This window comes from Artibeus jamaicensis, unplaced genomic scaffold (genome assembly GCF_021234435.1).
Source record: "Artibeus jamaicensis isolate MK-2021 breed Jamaican fruit bat unplaced genomic scaffold, CSHL_Jam_final contig_387, whole genome shotgun sequence".
In the NCBI taxonomy this organism is placed as follows: Eukaryota; Metazoa; Chordata; class Mammalia; order Chiroptera; family Phyllostomidae; genus Artibeus; species Artibeus jamaicensis.
This window is the reverse complement of record NW_026521812.1, coordinates 9,587,830-9,594,413: the sequence shown is the minus strand read 5'-3', so window position 1 is coordinate 9,594,413 and position 6,584 is coordinate 9,587,830. Positions and strand designations below refer to the sequence as shown.

General features: G+C 35.8%; 1 long non-coding RNA gene across 1 annotated transcript; it reads left to right on the top strand.

Annotated features, from left to right (window-relative positions):
* Positions 1-249: 249 nt before the first annotated feature.
* Positions 250-6,376, top strand: LOC119044977 (uncharacterized). Its single transcript, XR_005081712.2, has 3 exons — positions 250-374; positions 4,609-4,678; positions 6,226-6,376. It is a non-coding gene; the product is annotated as an uncharacterized LOC119044977 (long non-coding RNA).
* The last annotated feature ends 208 nt before the right edge of the window (positions 6,377-6,584 follow it).

Below are 6,584 nucleotides of genomic sequence, written 5' to 3'. Positions count from 1 at the left end.
CTCCTCTATCAAATCTACTCCAAGGCTGATAAGCTCTGGCTCTTTAGGCATCATTAATTTCCCTGCAAATTTAAACAGCTGTCACTTGTGATCCTCCTCAGGTGCTCATGTGGGAGAGATTAGCCTGTGTTTATAAGCCAGTCTGTTCATTAAGCGCCTGCCCATGTGGAACCCCCTCCACAGGCCTGCAGATCGCCCACAGATAATTGGGGGCCCCGGCGAATTACACAGAGGTGCTGGGAGCGGCAAGAATGGTGTGGCCTTATTAATATCAGCTGGGGAGAGTGCCCTGTTTTAACGATTTCCAATAAACCAAGGCAAGCCCGCAGAACTTCACGAGCATTTGGGCACCGACAGTTAAAGAGACTGTACAGGTTTGCATTTCCTGTGGTTACTATCAACTTGTTTCTCATTAACATTTGGAAGTCTTGCTTTAACCCTTTGTGATGCAGTGATTCTTCCATTAAAAGTACGTCTGGGGGAAAAAGTGCTTCTGGTGATTTTAATGCCTGCTAAATCTTCTGGTAAATTTAGTGGTTGTTATGGTAGAAAAAGATACTTCATGAAGATATGTAGTTATAAATATAGTAGGCATGTTTTGACTGTACTTTTAAAATTAAGATTCTCATGTTTTAATTAGTGTTCTCCAATTATATAAGCCTTTAATGAAATTTGGTATATTTCTATATTCTTTGATGTTAATAAGTTTTTGCAAACTATAAAAAAAGTGTAATAGTTTAACATTTTTAACAGGAGTTCAAAACTTACTGAAAATTCTTTGTTTGGAAGGCCTTTAAACAGATTAGACAATTTGTTTTACAGTCTCATATATATGTATATATATATATATATTCACAAAAGATATAGGGAATATTTTTAAATAGATGACACACACGTATATTTTAGTGAAAAAGTACTATAAAAGTAAAAACCATTTCTAAAGATCTTTTTCAAAATGCAGCATTTGCTACATTTTGAGGTGCAAAAGTTTTTCTTGATTTTTTCCCCCTCTCTCATTCAGAATATTCTAAAATATCTACTCCTTTCCAAAGTCTTATTTCTATAAAACTTATTGTACCATAAATACCATATAGCTCAGAGGGCAGCACTGGACTCCCCTTCTTTGCTACCACACAGCCTGTGAACCCTGGAGGTAGCAATCTCTTCGACAGTTGTGTCTGGAGCTTAACTCTGACTCCTTCTCTTCGGTTCCAATGATTATATTATGCAGTTGTATAAAGCAGTGTTTTCTTAAAGAATTTTTCTGCTATTGAAAATCTACCTTTTCTGTTCCATCTTTCTTTTGATGTGTGATTAAAAAAAGTAGTTCTTTGTGTACTCTATTTAAACAAAATCTCATACTATAAGCTGAACCATGAGGGAGCATCACTATGTTTATCCAACGTACAGCAAATCTCCCATACTTCATGAGGTGACTGGTGTTTGTTCTGCCCAATCTTCAGCAATGCTTTCTATGCACCTTGCAAATCTACTTGCTGATGAAGGAATCTTGGTAGTTTGTCAATGTATTGATTTCTGTAAATTATTTTATAAATTTTTATTAGGAGGAAAAGTATTCCCCAATGTTGTGATTTTCACTGTTAAAAAACCACAGAAGTGACTCCTAAATATTTATCATTAAATTTAGTAAAATATTATAAATTACTGGCCTGGGAATAGCATGGCTTTAAACAAGACAGAAAATCATTACATTTTAGTTTGCATGCTCACATTAAAACTGGCTTGCTTCTTATAATCATGAGTCAATATTATAAGGTACAATATGCCTTTGGCACAGGGTTCATTGATAAAAATTATGGCTCTTCATTGTCAAAAATTGTAAAAATGAATCCATATTTCAAACAGTGTTCTTGATAATTTTGGAGTTTTCAGACTGAGATCTTTTTATACATGACACATTGATTTTTAAATGTATATGACGTGGCTGATGAAAAAATTTGTACTAAGACCTAAAACATTAATGTTACTATTTTTCTAGTTGTTTGCTTATGTTAAAATTGCTACCAGTTTTCAGCCCATGGGTTAGTTGCAGAAACTTTTCACGTACTTGACATTTTGTAAAGGAATATTCCTTTAAAACCTGATAGTCGGTTAGTCTATTTCACTGGATCCACAAAACCACAACATAATAGATGCACTGGAAACAAGCACATGAGACAGTGTGCTGCTGTCACCCAGTGACATGTTTTGAAACAAGCTCCTCCTCTCTACTTTCTGGATACCGTACTCATGGCCTGTGGCGAAGCTCTGATCTGCAGACTGAGTCGGGGTATGGCGTTGACCCATGTGAGAGAGAGGAGTCATTTTCTTGTGGCTTAGATTAAAAATGAAGTTCTAATATTTCTCCAACACCGCTACAGCTTTCCTTTCATCAGTGCTGCTTTGGGGCTGCTCCTGGAGAGAGAGGAGCATCTTTGCCCCACATTCCCTGGTTGAACCCTCGCTGTGGCCACCAGAGTCCTAGCGACAGGGTGGGCAACCATATGACTTCGGTTCGTTGTTTTCTGCTTTGTGAGTTAACTTTGACCTTAGGAGATTAAAATATACAATCACAGTTAATTCTTCTGGTGATACTCCTTTTGCTATGTCCAAATAAAAAGGTAGATATTTTAAAACATTTATTATTGGTGAACACAGTAAATATAGTGGAATGCTGTTTATTGCATGAATCTATTTGTGAGGGAGAAGCTTGATTTTTTTTTTTTTTTTTAGATATCTAAGATGACCTGGACTCTCAAAAAAAGGAGGAGATTCCAGGGAGCAAATGATGTCTGTGCTCCTTCATTTTGTTTACTCTAATTAGCAGTGAATAGGAGAAAAACCTCTGTAATTGTTGAAAGACTCCCTTTAAAATAAAACATAGCTTTCAGAGAATAATACAAAGCTTTGTTTTCTTTTGAGCTATTTTGAAAAAAAAAGATCTGAGACTCTTCTTAATCTTTAAAAAGTTAAATTCAGTTAGTAACTAGACCATTTAATGTATTCAAAGAACAGAAGTAACTTCTTGGGCAGGCCCTTGTTCACCCTGATGGACTCATGAGTAAGGCAAGAAAATGATCGGAGAGAAAGTGCTTGAAGAGATGTTCTTATATCCCATGGGTTAGAAGGAAATGACCAGATCTGTACTTGGAAATATTTCTCACTGATATGCTTTTTCAAGATACATGTTGTGGATTCTCACCTCAGTGAGATGCTTTGTGTTAGTAGAAATCAGAAATTATCAGAGCCAAAAACTAATAAACTTACAGTCAAAGCTAACAAATAGGCAACATGTAGCACATCCATCATTTATGTGAATTATTCTTTTCTTGGAAAGATTCTAATACTTCCTGTAAGTAGGCATAATTCAAAGTGTCAAGTCATGTGGGGCTGGCAAAAATCCACATTGAATCTGTTTCATTTTTTTCTTTCCATTTGTTTTTTGTTTGGATTCTCTTTTGATGACACTTATTGCTTCATAAAGTTTATGCTCTTTTTCTTTCTCTCATAATTGCTTTGTTCTGCATGCTTTTTGTTTCTGTGAAGGGAGAGGACAATGTGATGTGGGAAGGCAGTGAATAGAACATAGTTCTGAATATGGATAGGGCAGGGTTGCCTTTAGCCACACTTTGGTTTGTACTAACCCACACTGAGAAACTATGTCCATGCCTCGGTTTCCTCACTGTGATGGGAGGTTCTGTTACTTTGGATATAGGTTTGGCTGACTGAAAATACCAGGAACTTAAATTAATAGAAATGTATTTCTTATTTATCTAAAATCTGGGCTGGTGCTGTGACTGTGCTCTAGGAAGCCATCAGGGCTCCCTGAGATGTCAGAGACCCAGGTTCTTACCCTCTTATTATTCCAGAATTCCTAGAATTTTCTTCCCTCTCACATGGTCTGAATGATATCAGTGTTGAATCCCAAGTGTGGGAAGAGGGAAAATAACCTAGAAATTATGCCCATGGCTTCTCACGTTTCATTGGGTAAATTGATATGTGGCCACACATAGCTGCAAAGGAGACTGGGAACTATATTTTGGATGGCATATGCCTGGCTAAAACTTGGGGATTTCATTCGTCTAGAAGAAGGGGTAAATAGCTATTGGGGTTTAACCACCAGTACCCACCGGAGGCAGGATTGACTTATACATTAGCCAGTAGTCACAGTACATAGTGCACACAATACATTTAGGAGTGAAAAAAACTTTGTTTTAATTTTCATTAAAATGAGAAGAAAAAAGTGAATATGATAATAATGGGTATTTAATCATGGAATTCACCCTGGTTTACATTTGCCTTTATTCCAATACAGACATAAAATATTTTTAACGTATTCTTATAGAGGAAGTAGACCGCAAAGGAAAATGTGACTATGGCTCATAGAAGTTGTGATGTGCCATAGGGGTGATAAAACTTTCCATACAGTATTGTAGAGAAATTGCAGGATGAAGTAGATATTATGATCGCTTTTCCTTCATTGTGATTTGGCCTTCAGTTTTATATTATCAGTTTTGGTAATACGGTTTGGTACTTTACATTCAGCTTATAATACCTTATATTCAGTTTGGTTGACTCTAAAGATACTAACTTCATCTCATTTTCTAGTGAACCTCTTCCAGTCATATCTGCATCTCTAATGGGGAGACAGCTCACCTGTTCTGAGGACAATCAAGAGGTAACTTTTTCTCCAAATCTCTTACCTACTGATTTTCTGTTAGAGACACTCCTTGACTTATGCATTGACTCTGGGATGCAATAGTTAAAAATTCAACACACAGTTTGAAAAAGTTTCAAAAAGTGTGAAATATTTATCTACCTGGAAAAATAAACAAACAAAAAATGTTTACAAAATTTTCACTGCAGAGTGGGATTTTATTTACTGTTTTCATATTTATTTAATTTAATAATAAATAATTTTCGGTAACTAGGAGCACACAATAAATATAGTTTTAGGATTCAAATATGTTAATTAGTGGTGATAATTCATTAGAATCTGTTTTATTTCTTTTTAAAAAATATTTTATTGACTATGCTATTACATTTGTCCCATTTTTTTCTCTCCTTCATTTCCCTCTGCCCTATACCCCCCTCCCCAGCATCCCCCACCTTAGTTCATGCCCGTGGGTCATACATATAAGTTCTTCGGCTTCTCCATTTCCCATACTATTCTTACCCTACCAGTGTATTTTGTACCTACCATTTATGCTTCTTAGTCCCGTATCTTTTCCTCCATTCTCCCCCCTCCCTGCTGATAACCCTCCATGTGATCTCCATTTCTGTGATTCTGTTCCTGTTCTAGCTGTTTGCTTAGTTTGTTTTTGTTTTTGTTTTTGTTTTTAGGTTCGATTGTAGATAGTTGTAAATTTATTGTCATTTTGCTGTTCCTATTTTTAATCTTCTTTTTCTTGGATAAGTCTCTTTAACATTTCATATAATAAGGGCTTGGTGATGATGAGCTCTTTTAATTTGACCTTGTCTGGGAAGCACTTTATCTGTCCTTCCATTCTAAATGATATCTTTGCTAGACTGGGTAGTCTTGGAGGTATGTCCATGCCTTTTATTAAATAAGATGATTGTCTCTCGACTGAAAACAGGCCCTAGATAAGGAATCCTGAGGTGTTTCTGAAAGGGAACCAAAAAGATAACCATATTTGCAAGGACAGTCTGTATCACCCTTGCTCCATATTTTTAAAAAAACATTAACAGGCAATTCATTTGCTCTACCAAATAACACAGGGATATGTTTATATTAATAATATAATATTTTCTATCAATATTTTAAATGTTAAATTATGAATATATATTTTAATCATATCAGTAGCATTTACAATGATGTTATTTTTGATTCACGCTCTCTTCAAAGACTGTGATTAAGCCTCTAATCATTGTAAATGCCCCCAGGGTCTTGATTTCAAAGCTAGTGTGTGTCCTGCATATATTAATGGAGTACTTATCACAGATCAACACTGTGCATCTTCCTGGGGTGTAAATTTCATTGCATGTTATATTTACATTAAGGGAACAAAAATATTATGGAGCAGAATGAAATATTACCATGAATTTTCAAAACAAAACTAAACCAAACAACCAAAAAACAAGGGTTCAAAGAAATTCCTAACATCTTGATCAAAACTCTTGGGTCTGACTATAGAGTTTTTATTTTCATTGTATTTAAAATTATTTCAGTACTCAAGGTTGAAAAGTACCACTTTATTATTTGAGGGTCTGCCTGATCCAGCTTCAGAACAGCATTCTGCACATGGTGTGCCATTTGAAACAAGAGACCTGACATGATCAGTTGGGAGTCAGCCAGAGGCCCATTGCCCTAGAAGAGTCATGGCTACAGAGGAGGAGATTATAACTCACGATCTTGTACAGAGGTGAGCCCACCTAGGTCAGGATCTTAACAAAGCCATTTTTTTGCATAACTATTTGCCATGTGTATTATCAGGGTTTTGCATCCTTAACAACTTGGGTTCTCTGTAACATGTTCCTGTGTGCTTTGGAAAAAGGCAGGTTACAAAATCTTGAATGCAGCCTTATCTTTTTAAAAGCCTTTTTTGATGATTAGATATTTTTAC